This window comes from Maylandia zebra, linkage group LG4, assembly GCF_041146795.1.
Source record: "Maylandia zebra isolate NMK-2024a linkage group LG4, Mzebra_GT3a, whole genome shotgun sequence".
NCBI classification, from domain to species: Eukaryota; Metazoa; Chordata; class Actinopteri; order Cichliformes; family Cichlidae; genus Maylandia; species Maylandia zebra.
The window spans coordinates 30,643,461-30,659,271 of NC_135170.1; the positions used below are offsets into that span (position 1 = coordinate 30,643,461).

The following is a 15,811-nucleotide window of genomic DNA, read 5'->3' on the forward strand; positions in this document are numbered from 1 at the left end:
AGCTCTGCACAGCACTGAGAGCGCTGAAAGCACTGACCTTTCATTTTTAGGTCACAGAAGCCCAGCATCCCAAGCTTAGTGCATCTTTGTGGCCCTGTGAATTTTAGTGTGACATTTACTTGTTTTATTCTGCTTCGAAAAAATGGAATATTCAAGCACTTAACGCCAGTTGCAACAACTGGTCTTTATTAGCTGCTACGCTGGTTCTGAGAACAGACTGTAACCCTGAAAGACCAGAGCAAAGGAAATAGAAATGTCACCAACACTGAACCAGAGGCCTGCACAGAGAGTATAGAAACCCTCTGGCTGCCATGCAGTCTAACTTAAACATGAAATAATCCACAGGGAAATAAATAAATAATAGTTGTGAGCAGGGTAGGATTAGAAAATGATAGAAAACTTGAAAGATAGTATATGCTAAGCATATAAATATGAACATCAGTACACAGCGATTGATGGTTTTGGAGAAAATTAAAGTGCAGTTACTGGTTTGCTTGGAGGGGAAAGCACTTGTTAAAGCCTGAAACAATTGAGCTCAGACCTCAAGTGACATCAAGTTTAAATAGATTTGCAACCTCTAATTCAGCTCTTCATTTTTTTACACACCCAGTGGAATGGCAACGTTCATCTAATGTAAAGATCTATTACGCCCAAACTTGGTATTATGGGTATAGCCTTACAGGCGTATACTATATTGTAGACAAAAAAGGCTCAGATGGTGCAACTGCTCTAACAATTATGTCAGACTTAAAACAGGAAGTTATGACTTATGACTTATAGCTTAACCCCAGATGTGATTAGTGCAAATAAACCCTTGGTCTCAAAACGAAATTCAGCCTCCATAGTTGAACTTTTTCAGGCCATAATTAATATCAAGTCAGTGCCAATGCTGTCCGCTGTTATACATCATTAATGTATGATCTTCTGAAAGGACACAGCATCAGGTGAGTGTCTATAATGAGGTGGAATAAGTTTGGTATAAGCAAGGATACAATTTAGCAGAGACAAGGCAGCTTTTTGAAACTGCAGGTATTATTTTTTAAAAGTTCCAACATAAGTAAATGAATCTCCCGAGTTTCAATTCTATATGGCCCAGAGATTTTGATATGGATTGCAAATCTGATGGTGCAGCATTTATCATTGGTATATGGTAAAATGCAACACATCCGCCTTTATCATCACTGACAGGTGCGCAGGTGGTTTTTCTCACACTAACATTCATTATACTTTTGCAAAGCTCAAGCAAAGTGAGAAAAATGATTGCCGGCAACATTTAACTGGATCCAGTCCTGCAGGCTGAATAATAAACAAGAAATAAATAAATAAAAAATAATAATAACCTGGCATCTACTGGCTGATATTGACATGTATTTGTTGACTCATGCATGTAGGCAGAGCAGTGCCTTAGTGTGATGAATAATAATCTTTACTGGCAAAGAGAATGATTAATGAGCTTCCCATTACTGACACAGAGACCGTATGCAGAGAAATGTGGTCGTCTGCTTAGTGTAAAATTTAAGGGGTACAAGCAGCTGTGTGGGATGCATTAGTGTTTAGTATTGTGTGTCTGTGTGTGGATACAAGTCTACTCAATGTGTCTGAGACATCAAAAAGAAAACAGGTGCTCTATGTGAAATGTAAAGCACCGTATTAAACAAGGTTTGGGGGAGCAGTGTGCACTGGCTTAATTAGCACTTAAAACCGGCTAACATCACTGGGCAAATTATTCTCAAACCATCTGAAAACATGAATAAGGTGTTCAAAGTATTCTTTTGCTGCTACACACAAATATGAGCCACATCCAGAGCAGGTTTTAAAGATAAGGTAAAGTCATTATTCTTTTTCTGTATTCGGATGCATCTCTGCATTTCTTAAATTCACTTCTCTGTCTGTTTTACAACACTACGTTGACTCATTAAAATGACCCTTATTTAATGAATGAACACATATAGTGACAGAAAACAGCAGCAGGAGAGCTCTACAGTCTATTTCATTAATCATTGTATCTCACATACGCTGGCTAATAACTAACCCCAATTACCTAAATGTGAAAGAGAGGAAACATCCGTGGTTATTGTAAGTCCGTCAAAGATGACATGTTAAAAAAGTGCTAAGGCTGTGAGACAGCACATGCAGAACACTAGGGCTGCTCAATTAATCGAATTTTAATCACGATTACGATCTGGGCTTTCAACGATCATTAAAAATGACTGAGCCGATTATTAGCCCCTCCCTCATTTATCCGCGACACCTTAAAGGCCGGTCCGTGAAAATATTGTCGGGCATAAACCATCCGTGGCGCAAAAAAGGGTGGAGACCGCTGATTAAGAGGACCCGAGGGAAGCTCGGAAAGCTAAGCAGAAGTTATTTGGAGAGTGACTGCCGTTGGTTGAAAAGAGTTAAAAAAAAAAAAAAACTTCAGTGGTGTTGCACACTATTTTATATTATTTTTTAAAAGTCATTGTTAACCCTTTAAAGCCGGTCAGAGCAGCACGCTCCGTTTTGCGTAACTATTTTTAAATCCCTGTAGAACCTGAACCGTGTAAGCTAGCGCAATAATTTGTTTTGCATATGAAACCGGAGGAGTTGTACTTACATCTGATGCCATCAGCTTGTCCTCGGTCACGGTTTCGTTCCACATATAGCTTTGCAAAAACTGCATAAAAAGCGCTTGCAGCAACAAAAACATAATATTCCAGAAACACGCTTTGCCGTTACTATCAGCTGTTCGTAACACTTCCCACAGTGAAATGATGCACATGCTGTTTTCTTTGCAAATTTGCATCATAGGATTGTTTTTTGTTTTTCCTGCAGTATATAAAAATTGCTGTATCTCCAAAATAAAACTATGAAGACACTCAAAATAAATTTCCTGTGGTGGGAAACTATTTTTTGCAACTTTATTGTATTTAAAGTTTTGAGGGATAAACCTCTTAAACTTCTCCAAGTAGAAATATATGTAAACAAAACAAAAGCGATTTTCAATTTTTTTTGTAGTTCATTGCACTTTTTTGCAATTTATGTAATTACTATGCACTTAATGCATACATATTATTAAAATATGGGCTATAACAGTTGTATTGATGTATAGCAACTTGAAATGCTCCCACAAATGGCACTACAGCATGTAAAAAAAATAAATAAAAATAATATAAGCTCTGGTGGACTTGATTCTATAGTAGGTCTTAAAGGGTTAAATAAATATCGTCAAATAATCGTGATCTCAATTTCAGTGAAAATAATCGTGATTATCATTTTTGCCATAATCGAGCAGCCCTACAGAACACAAAGGACAATCAAAGTTATTTGCCTATTAAAGAGAAATGGCTAATTTTCTAGCAGGCATTGGCTTTGTTTTTATTTAAAAAAAACATCTTAATTTTACTCCTTTGGTAAGAAAGACGTGAGAAGGCATTGAACACTGAACAGAATATTAATAACAAGCTCAAAGGTGGGTTCAACTGTTAGATAGGTTTATCTATAATTACTATAATCAGGACAGAGGCAAAACCGTGTGAATGCTCTTCATTTTTTATTTTATTAATTATTTATTGGTATTTACACCTTGAAATTGCTCCTGAAACATCTCAGGGAGGAAAGTTTGCAGAAACAACCCGAAATGAAAACTTGTGCATCTTGCTGGCTACACTACCGCAAAACTACTCGCCAGGCACAACCAACAACTTCTGCAAAATAAACCGGAGACTTATTGTCCACAAACAAAGAAGGAATCTCAAAACAACAGGAAGAGACTGATATATTGGAACATATGATGACTGGGGGGTCAAAACTGATGTCATTGAGACTGTCGGATTCTGATCCACCATCTCAAGAGCATCTGGTTGGGAAAGGCTCTGCTTTTTCAGAATGACAATGATCTCAAACACACTGGCAATCAGTGTTGGTCAAGTTACTTGAAAAAAGTAATCAGTAACTAATTACTGATTACTTCCCCCCCCAAAAGTAAAGTAACTTCCCCCGTTACTTTACTGATTACTCATTTTCAAAAGTAATTAATTACTTAGTTACTTTTTAAAAACACGATTTACAACCTGAAGAGGTGATAAAGCGATAGATCTTTCAGCCCAATTCTACTTTTTCTGCATAATCCATCATACAAAATGTAATCAAATGGAAAAGTCTCTTTTTAAAACTTGTTTTATCAGTTTTAACCTTTTAACTTTATGCATCAAGCAAAAATTTAATTATATGCAACATTCTCTGACTGGAAGAAATTGTTTAACATTTAAACTTCTTTTCTGCACATTCCAGCACATAAATTTTTTTTTTTTGTGTGTGTGTGTGTGTGTGTTTACACTCACTCTTTCAAATAGATGCAAGTAAAACACAGCAGAAAATAAATAACATCATAGACTAGCGGTCCTGTTGCTGTATTTTCACCTGTAAAGCAGGAGTGGGTTAGGCGGAGGTTTGCCCTGGTGCAGGTGAGCCGCAGCGGTCAGTTGAAGAATCCGCGAGTTTCTCTGTGAGTTTCCCATTACGTGGTAGCGCACTCGGTGCTTGCTTGAAAGTTTAGGGGGGGTTTTTTCGCTGTAAAAAGAAGTTTTCTTCCCACGCACACGGACGCTAAAAGTAAGGTCAGTACTTCCACGCTTTAAATGCTGCACGCTCATACTCTCTCCCGCACTTGATATATGATCCACTGTTGATCTGCACACAGCTGTTGCCACGAACGTCGCACTCGCTTACGTCACTGTCATGAGACATTCTTGCAAAAAAAAATATCACGGTTTTAGTAACGCAGTAACGCAGCGTTCCTACAGGAAAGTAACGGTAATCTAATTACCGTTTTTGCAATAGTAATCCCTTACTTTACTTGTTACCTGAAATAAGTAATCAGATTACAGTAACGCGTTACTGCCCATCTCTGCTGGAAATGCAGTAAAAGCATACACACAATGGAACACTATTAGTCATGAATTGGACTCCCCAAAGCCCGGACCTCAACAATATTGAAGCAGCGTGAGATCATCTCAACAGAGAACAGAACAAAAAGCCAGCCAACATCCAAAGAAGAGATGCAGAATGTCCTTCAACAAACTGAGAGAACTACTCCTGAAGTCTACTGAAAAAAAATCTTTCCTAAGAGTATTCAGGCTGCACTGAACAATGAAGGTGTTCAACCTACTATTCAGTTTCAAGCTTTTGAGAATTGTCCAGACACTGTTTTTGGCTTACATATTCCATGTACATATATGTTTGCACGTGTTTCATAAATGCCTGCACCAATTTCCTGTTTTTGTAGCAAAAAAAAAAAAAATGCAAGAGACTTTTGTGCAGTACGATATAGTTTGTGGCGAAAGATGCTAGGACTAGAGAGTTACATAACATATGCAGTGGTTTTCAACCTTATACCATGTGAATAGCAGGTGTTACTGAAAAGAAAAAATAAATAAATAAACAATTAATATTACAGCAAGTATTAATAATATATATAAAAGTAAACCTCTGTGGAAACACCTTGTAGATTTCCTGCTCTACCTTAAGCCTCTTGGGTGGAGCTTCATTAATAAAGGAAAGTCATGTAGCGGTATTTGCCTCCAGCTATGTTGTCATTCTGAGCTCTCAGCCATTCTCACACAGCTGTAATTGCCCAAAGAGAAATAGCTTGATGAAGCGTTTCAACTTGAGCCTAAAAGTCGGCATGTCCCCACGGAGTCATGCCAGGATGGGAGGTGAGATGAAAGCCTTTTCACAACCTTTCAAAGGCTTTGCTCTGATAGGTTTTCTGCATGCGGAAAGCACTCCTCGGTAAATGTTCATCTTTACCTGATGCAGACCTGCAAGAAGTTAGGCTGAAGTGAAGTTCTGAAGCGATAACAAGCGCTGATCCACTTCTCACTTTCTTTGCCTGTAAACCACTGGGGAGTGTCCTCCAATTCTTCCAGTTATCTCTGAGGGGAACTGCACTAACAGCCTGCTTTCAACCTCGGAGAGTGTTAACAGGAAACTGCAACCAGCTTGGATGTTTGGCCGTATCAGAACACTGATTTTTACAAGGACATGCAAACTCTTCCTCAAGCCCTCAAATTTATGTGGGCACAAAACAGACTTTCAATGCAATCCTCCAGATGCCATCAATAAACATTCTTGTAATTAATCACAATGGCTGATTTGCACAGTTTTGCACTGGACATATGGCGAGGCTTCATGTTTCCACTATTTAAAGCTCACAATAAAGTGTTTACACAAACTACCAATCAAAAGTTTGACGTGCACACTTTGTAACATATGGAATAAATAAATGAATCAATAATCATTTTAACAGAATACTGTATCCACATCGGCAGAGAGAGGCGTGTTTTAAAAAGCACTGCAAGACTGTATAACCCTAATATGACTTTATCATGTTAAAATGCTGATTGTTAGATTGTTTTAGATTTTATTAGATGATTGTTAGATTAAAAACAATTATATTTGTAAAAACTCATACCTGTATTCTTGTTCTGAGAAATTAAGGACATCTCGTGCATGAAACTGTCAAAAGCTTTTAGGCTGGTTTTGGACAAAAAAGTCTCTTTATTGAACAAAATAAAAAAAAACAGAGCTTTAGCCAGAGAGACAGTTTGTAAAGTGTATAACTGAGGAAGAGGACAAACACATCAGAGCCTGATGTTTGGCTCCTAACCATTCTTCAACTAAGGGTAAGAGGTGGGGCACGCCCTGGACGGGTAAACAGTCCGTACAGGGTGCGTCACAGAGACGGGCAATCATTGAGGCTCACACTCATTTCCAAACCTGTAACAGCCTGGCAAACCAGGACCTTCTTGCTGTGAGGTGACACTGCTAACCACCACACTAATATGTCACTCAGTTACATTTAATAGCATTCATTTCTAATTAAATATAGATTACAAAATTAACTCCAAGGACTGGCTGGTGCAGTTACTGGTACTCAAATCTATTATGCTGCTGTGGGAACAGTTTAATAGGTGGATCGTATGATCTGTAGGAAGGGCCTGTTTAATTAATTCAGCTTCCAGAAATCACTTGAGGAATTAACAGTCGAATTGTCTTTAGAATATTTCATCTAATTGAAGGTCGCCAAGCTGTGATTGTTAAATTACTACTTACAAAAAGTAGCGTCTTAGAGGGACGAAAGTATAATTGAAAATACAAATGATTATTTATAACCTTGTTGATGTTTTGATTTTTTTTCTCTTAATGAATAAAATGTAGCTTTCATTTAGAACATTTTGCTCTCTGTGTGACCCGTGTCTTTTAAACAGGAATTTATTCCTCAGAATATCATTAAAAAAAAGCAAGTCAGTCATTGTTAATGAGTTTTCAGCCATTTTTAAAACACTTTCCACAACTTGTGATAAAAATAAACTCGATCACCTTTGTGTGACTGTAATTACAAAATAATGCACTGATCAGGAAACCAGTCACGTTCTCTTTTGTACCTGCATATCTGTTAAAAGCTCAAACTAGCACACGCGTACAATCGCACAAATTATACTGAATGTAACAGGTAAGACCTTTAAACCTAAGTGGGAATAAATTCTTCCTTTTATCCATTTCCTTTAAAAAAAAAGGGGAAAGTTTTTTCTTGGCACAAAATCCATTCTTAGTGAGCAAGTGCCAGAAAAAAACTGACTAACCAATATTTGGTTTCCCCTGCCATTACAGCCCAGGCAGTTCGGTAAACATAAGCACGATTTGCATACTTTCAGACACTGAAAAAAATGGGCAACATGGTGGTCTGGAGATTAGCACTATTATACACACTGTGACGCTGAATTTGATCAGCGGAAGAGAATGGATGGACAGATGGAATTGGAATATAAATTTGAAGATACAGTATTTTATTGTATGCAGTCTATGCTTACTTTGACACGTTGACTGCCTATGTATCAGACTAATTATTTTCTTTACCATTCCATATTTAAATATTTATGTTTTAAAATGAAGTTGAAATGAAATATTCCTAGACAGACCTGAAAGATGGAGGCTTTACCTCCCATTCTACTTTGAAATATCCTGGGAACCATAAGTAAGCGAAGTGCTCCATTGGGGCAAAATGCTACTATGAGGTTTTTAATTAATAATATTATGCGGTTTTAATTAAATTTGATATTTTTCATATCACAGTCATGTTTGCAATAAGATGAAGTGCAATTTTCAGCACGACCGATCTCGTACAGGGGCAATTATAAAAAACTACAATAATTTCTAGTCAAGGTTGATCACTGGATGTGAGTCATCAGCCACTTTTACAACACAGAACTGGGATTGATCACAAGGGCCAAAGACTGAATTAAGCTCTGGGGGGATTATTTTATTCCACAGGACATTCTTGCTCGGGTGTAGTGCTGTCTGAATGTTCAGGAACTCTGGGGGTGGGCTTGCAACACTGAGCATTTCTCATTATAGCCTCTCAAGCAGCTTACATGCAGCATTTCAGCCAGTCTGCCTCACTCATCTCACAGTGATCTTTAGTTCAATTTGCTTGTGTTAAATCACAATGTAGAAATGGTTTGTTATTATATGTATGTGCAACTTTCAAATGTATCCCCCATTTAAATGAAAAAGATCACAACGGTGGTCGGTTGTGGTAAAAGACGAGTTGAAATGGGGAAAGAGGTGATACGCACACAAAGAGATGTTTGTGAATGTAACCACATGCTGAAGATGCTCTACTCTGTGTGTCTATACCACCTGCAGAACAGAGACACAGACCTGCAGCTCTGACACAGAGAGATCAGAAGAAAGACTGATAGCAGAGGTGTAATCTGGTCATTTGGAAAACAGCCATGTGTACAACAAAAATCTTTAGACTGCAGTGGAAACATAGACAATAATGCAGGAGTTCCTTGAAAAAAGGTTTCTTGTACTGAAAAGTTTCTAAGTGCTTTGAGTAGAAACACAATTACTCAGTGAGGAGCAGTGAACTACATGGATTACAACTTGCTTCAGATACTCTTTATTTGCTGCAGATAGTTTATTTTTTAGACCTGCCAGGTCTCCTTTTGTCCGCCACTCTTCCAGTTTCAAATTTTTTAACGACACAATGCAAACCAGGCTGAAATATGCCAAGTTTCTGGCTAATAGTTCTTTGAGAATTAATGTGCTGGAGCAAAAATATTCTTTTATGCTTGTCAAAGTGTGTTATCTCTGGCGTTTTTTTGTATTTCAACTAAAGAAATAGGGAAACTTTTTTGGGAACAGACTGCTAATTTAAAATGCGTTCCTTGTTAAGATGTCTGTTATGTGTAGACACACCCATGGTTCATCGCTTGACCTTTTTTGTGCTTGAATGATTTATAGGTCTGTGTTACGTGGCTCAGCAAACAGAAAAATATCCCTCTGAAACTGATCAGGTTCAAGGACTGAACCTAACATGAGTGAAAAAGCAACAAACATGCAAAACGGAGCTTTGAAAGACCTTCAGTAAGCCCGGAGAACTCTCGCTCGCGGCCACTTTAAAAAGTTTCAAGAACGTCTGGCTGCTTGCAAGCAAAATACAAAGAAATGAGGAGCTGCTCATCGTGTTTGCACGGTACTCGGCAATTGTCTCATATTTTTTGTGATCTGGTGCACTGCTGAAATCCTATTTTAACATTCTTCTAATGAGTATTTGTTGGCCCACGCTAAAATCAGTGGTTTTGTCTTTTATAATTGTGCCAAATCTTTCTTTTTTTACTAATTGCTCTTGAGATTTACTGATACTACATCTCTTTAAATCTAGTTTCAATGGCAGATTTATCTTTACCGTTCCAGGCTGCTAATGCCTATCTCTTAACATTTGGTTTTGGGCTCTCTTAGGAGAGATAAATGATCCGATAGTCAAGCTTCTGATCCAGCAACAGGATTTAGTGACACTTTCCTGACAACTTCCACTGCAGCAGCCAATAATTACTCAAACTGGAAAATAAATGGCAGCATTAAGTAGTATTAGTGGTAAATGGTGGTGAGGGTTTTGACTGAGTGTTCTCTATTTCTCTCACCATTCAAGCAACAATACAACCTTGAAAGTCAAAGAGAGAGGCCGTCGGCCCGACAATTTCAAGACGAAGAAAAAAGCAGCTTCTATCAAGAAAAGTCGAGAGTGTGGAGAGTGGAGGCACTTAAAAAACCTTATTTAGAGCACGCACGTCTCAACAATAGCAATGTTGTGATGGTCAGTAGTTACAGCATAGTTTGTTCCCCATGTGTAATTCAGATGTGATTATGTCTGTGGTCTATAATAAGGCAGACAGAGAGACAGATGCAGGGGGACAGACAGTACGAGGTAGCGGTAAATAGAAGGATAGGGACAGTGTCATGGTAAATAATGAGCTTGGGGAGCTCTTCATATCCCCGTTGCTTCCTGTGTTTAAAGAGGTCAGTCACCAAATGGACTGCAGGCTAATTGACTTTTAATTAGTGTCTGATCAAACACTTAAGCAGCCATGCCAATACACACAAACACTGCAGCCTCTATGCAGAGATCCCCACAAAATGCCTCTCAACATCAAATGTGAATTTAAAGCAAACGACTGCAAGACGCGTCTGATGAGCCACCGGCTTTGCTTGCAACTCAACCTGGTCTTTAAATCTTCAAGGAAGATAAATTACCTTGTAAAATGCTACTTTTAATGACCGTGCATTGTGAGGAGTTGTTGGGGACCATTAATTTATAAACTAGTGAGCATCTTGTAACTCAGAAACAGCTATCACTTCTTTTTGTGAACGCAATAAAACGGAAAAATAATTTACAGGCAGATGGGCAAAAACGAAGCGGTTATTGTTCACTCCTCCTCGGTCTTTTCCATGTCTGCTGTCTCTTTTTTTTTCACCCTCATCCTCCCTTCACATTTCTATTTGAAAGCCGTAGGTCTGTATAATAACATTTAATGTGAGGATTGTCGTGGCTTTCTGATTGCAGTGAAAGTGCCTGTCACCGGCAGATCAACACCTCCACTCTGAGCTCAATGCCCTGTCACGCCCACTGTGGCTGAGTGCCGCTTCGGTTTGGAAAAGAATTGGAGAGGAGGAAGCAAGAGTAAAAAACAGCAAAGAGGATGAGATAAACATCCTTTGAAATTAGAGACAATGTGACAAAGAAAGATTCACACCAAAGTTAGCCATGAATAAAAATACTGCCAGCACAAAGGGAAATGTGCAATTCCAGGAAACATTTAAAGCCCTTGTGTGTGTCTCCTGCAGAGCAAAATGAGGACTATGTGGTTTAAACACGCAGATAATACAGTCTAGCATTTGCCACCGATGAGTATCTGTGTGGGTGTGAAGAACCATCTAAGATATGGTCTGATTGTTCTCTCCGATGAGGTGAATGTCAATAGGCATAGTGCTCTCCCAGTGTGAGTGTTGCACCTTGGGCTACGGTGTCACTGATATTTAACTCTGACGGGAATAAAAATCCTTCTGTAAGGTGACTGATGATACAAGCCAGCTGCAATGACTCAGCCACACTCTGCTGAGCTGCAGTGATAAGTAGAGAGAACTCAGTCCATCTCTTCTCTGATTGAGCTCATTGTGAAGCAGGAACACTCAGTGACAGCCCAGCGAGGCAGCCCGGCAGCAAATGAGAAGCCACCAAAGATTAATATCTGCTACGGCTCTACGTCGCAATGACCGTCAACAAATTAATGTACTGTGCATAGAGTCCAGCTTCACAGAACTGTGGAGTCTCTGTGATTGTCTTTTATTGTGAAAAAGAAAGGGGGAAAAAACACCTCTGCGATGGGATGGAATCACTCCGAAATCATGAAAGGTCAAAACCAAACACATCACTTTTCACTGTACCAAAAGGTCATGTGAGGCATAATTTCCAGTGTGGATATCTCTCAACTGGATCTGGTTACTGTATGATCACGGCAATGGAGCGTCATGGTAGGATGAGTGACTTTTGGCATCTGATGTTCCACAAGAAGGTAAGGCCATTTATTTTCTCAATAGACAGTTAGATTTAGACGACTCACACAGTTGGAGCATGAAACCTTGCTGACTGAATTTCAGTGCAAGTTTTGAGAAGGTACATTAAAACATATTGGTTCTTTGATGGAAAATTTTACAAGCCTATGTCTGCAAAAGATTAAATTCAACCCAGGGTTGCTGTGGGGCTGGAAGCCTATCCCAGCTCGCACTGGTCGGAAAAGCTCTAATTAGCAGCATTAAAATTTTACATATTTGTCAATTTTCCCATAATATTTTGGCCCAGATTTAAATAGAGCTTACAAAATATGTTTTCAGTTTTATGATTATCTACAGCCATCCTCCACATCAACCTGCTGGAAAAACATGATTTCTCAGAGATTATCCAGGTGTCTTCTGTGTGTTCTACCAATTTTCAGTTATACCAGATTGATGAGCAGCAGGGACTGCCTTTCTGTCCCATTTTTTTCCAAGCTACAAATCACACTTAATTTTTGATTAGTGGGGCTCTCTGAAGAGGTACTCAACTGGGAAGCAGCACTGGATATGCTTCCTTACACAGATAAAGAAAAGCTTTGGACTCAATCTGCATATTTTCTGGAAATAAGAATATGTGATGTGCTGCTATAATCATTGTGTCCTTCCAAAAACATGCTTATCTTGAACATACAGCGAACTTATTTTTAGGAGGAAATATTACGAGCATGTTTCCACCAGGAGATTCAAATCCTGCCTGCTATGACATGTACAACTTTGCATTTACTTGCAAAACTTGTGCAAGACTCGAATATTATCAGAGGCATTCCCTATACTTAGCAGGTACCCTGGAATGATTGCAGAATCAGCAGGCTATCACACATATCTTTTCTCAATCTCCACATTTGTGTGCAAAAATGGTCTTCAGGTATCAAATCATTTGCTATTCCAAAAGCTGAGCTTAGGAATGAGACAGAGGACATGCTGAACTCTGGAGGAAGAAGTGACAAAGAAATCTAACAGCTTTTCTCCCCTTAAGGAGCAAAAGTTTCTAGGTGGGAGGTCTTTAAAGGGAGTTAGGAAAAAAGATTCTCTGGGGAGCTGTCAAAATGTGCAACAAAGCCAAAGCAAACGTCTTCTTAGCTCTTTTAGCAAGAAAATGTGCAATATTCAATATGCAGCATGAAAAACTGTTGCACAGCTAAATGCAGGGTAAACACAGGTACAACGTGGCGTGAGGAAAAAACTCCCACTGAGTCCCCTCCAGCTATAAAATGGCAGCCTCATATCTTTCAGATAGCCGCCATCGGCTCCCAGTAGAATGAATCCTTTGAATGGCCCATTAAATCATTAAAACAACCTCCCATTTAGAAACCTCCGCTGCATAAGCTATTAACTACACAGAGCGTGACACACAACACTAAACTCTCGCTAAATTCTCACAGGAACACTTGAAACGATCAAAAAAGAGAAGATAAAAAGATAAGGGAAAAAAAGCCCACTAAAAGTTTAACATGGAATTTCAAATCTACATGAAATCATATTGCCTCTATCTTACAGCATTTCTTTGAACAGCCAATAATGAAGCCATCTTCTCATTTCACAGAAATAAAAGTTCGACTTCAGGCAGCTCTGACAGCACGTGAGAATGCCAGCTGTAAAAAAAAAAGATGTTTCACCTCATCAGTATAAACATTTTTATAGGCTACATGAAATATGACTTTGTTTTTTGTTGCTGGATAAAGTGTGATATTCAAAGTTTCTGCAAACAAGTTTTAGGCCAAAACTCTGTGAATTCTATCACATGAGCACAAAGTGTTAAAATTAGTCATCGACAAGAAACCCAAAAAGCCACTTCAGTACCTTCTGTTAGGTCAGCCCAAGTCTCTTAGTGTCCCATGCATTCATTGTGCAGAGGTTATATTTTCTTTTAGCAGATGGATGGTGAGAGCCAGTGCTAATGAATTTTATGGTTTCCATTTGTCCTCTAGCCTCACATCTGTCCATCCTGTCCCTGAGCTTATTGCATTTCTGTTGAGATTGAGTTTAATGCTTTACAGTGGCAGTGGGAGTTGTATACTCTTTTTGCTACTACTACAGTAGCCTCAATAAATGTGATGAATCCCAAGAAGGCTTTCAACTGCACTGTGAATTTCCAAAAGTGAAGTGCTACATCACTCCATAACTGCTTTAGCAGAACTTGTGGTTTTAGGCAGTTTGATCTTTGGCTATTTATGAAATGTAGTTTGTGCATTTTTCAAAAATAACAAGAGGAGGAAAAAATATTTAATGCCAGATTCTTTTGCTCCAAGTTTATTTTCTTTGTCTGGCACACAATGCTCCCTTAAAACCCCTCCACTCATATTTCCCTTTATTTGAAGTGTACACAACCAGCCACACAGAAAGAAAATATAAATAAAATATATCCCTTTTCTCCTCAATCGTCTCTAAATGTGTTCTTTTATTTCTTGAGTGTCTGGATGTCTAGACCTATTCTGTACCTACGACTCAGCCTGCCTGGCTGCATAGCCATGCAGTCACAAATCGTTCTTCAAATTGTGAGCGACAGCAGGCTGCTTGCTGGAGGCGACCGGGAACAGTCGGAAGCAGGCCGGAGTTTTGTCATCCATCTAACGTTAGGATGCACAAGCGGGAGGAATGTCCTGGGCATAAAGGGGGATCCATATAAAACACAATATAATTTAGAATTTGTGGTGAAAAATTAAGCTTGAAGCTTGTCTACTATATTTTTGGTTATTTTTTATATCACTGGCATATTTCCTTAGAGTAAAAGAAGACAGAAGACCTGCAAATGGTAGAAAAATAATGAAAATAACTCAAACAAGAAAGGTGCTTTTTTATCATGGAAACACTGCAGATAGAAAACTGCCAGAAGACCAGCTATATATATATAAAAAAATGGCCAGAGTATATATTGTTTCAGTGTTGAACCCCGAGGCTTGGACTGATAGTTTGAACCGCAGCGCTGAGGACACAGTGTCAGGCCACTCAGTCCTTCTTACACTGAACTGTTGGTGTGATGCTGCTGCCCGAGGCTACTGTCTATGCTGTCAACCACTCCACCACTGTCTTCGTCACTACTTTATAAACATCTCCTCTTCTCTTGTCAATGTTTTGAAAGATTCAAATAAGAAAGTTTTGGAGTTCAGTGAGATTTGTATTTGAAAAGGCAAAGCAATTCAGAATCTGAGACAACAGACGATGAAGCGCTGGTGAAGACGAGAACAGCTTAGCATCAAAGTTTACTCAGAAAACAGGCTCTATATAAATACACACATTTGCATACTTTAGCCAGATGTTTATGTATGAAGAACGGGGTGTGATGGCTGAGAGGAAACAATTTGCAAAACATAATCCTATATCCTAGATATAAATAAAACCAACACATTAATTCAGCAACTCCCAAAGCACCGAAATTTTAGAAAAATACTAAAAACCTGACAGACACACTTGATCTAAAGCATATTTTGTCGGTACTACTGTCCAAAATTACTCAGAAAAACTGACTTTCAGCATTTTGCATTAATCTGCTGCGAGAAACAATAAAAAAACAGCATTGAAGAAAACAGGATCTTTAGTAGAGCCCTTTTTAGCGGTCAACTTGGGAGATGGGTGTTGCTGAAGTCCAGAGGTTTGCAAACCACACTGAAGTTGAGTTATACACAAAAACTAGAATCGAATCAGGTTTTGTGTTTGAGGATGTGATTTGTCATAAGCAGTGAGACGGTGTGTGCAATCTGAGCCCTCAGAATTTATTCTGTGCCTGATATCTGGCTCTGATGCACACGAGAAGGCAAGCTGCTCTCCAAATCAGAACATGCAAACAGTACTGTTACTTTTTCAGTGCCTGAATAAATCTAGAACTTCCCAACTTCTGACTGGATGGGAAAGACGCACACTTGATTGGTCTGAG

The 15,811-nt window shown here is 38.8% G+C and overlaps 1 protein-coding gene across 4 annotated transcripts in view; it reads right to left on the reverse strand.

Annotated features, from left to right (window-relative positions):
* The window catches only part of asic2 (acid-sensing (proton-gated) ion channel 2), a 404,006-nt gene that overhangs the window by 57,537 nt on the left and 330,658 nt on the right, over positions 1 to 15,811 (reverse strand). The gene's annotated exons all lie outside the window — the stretch shown is intronic.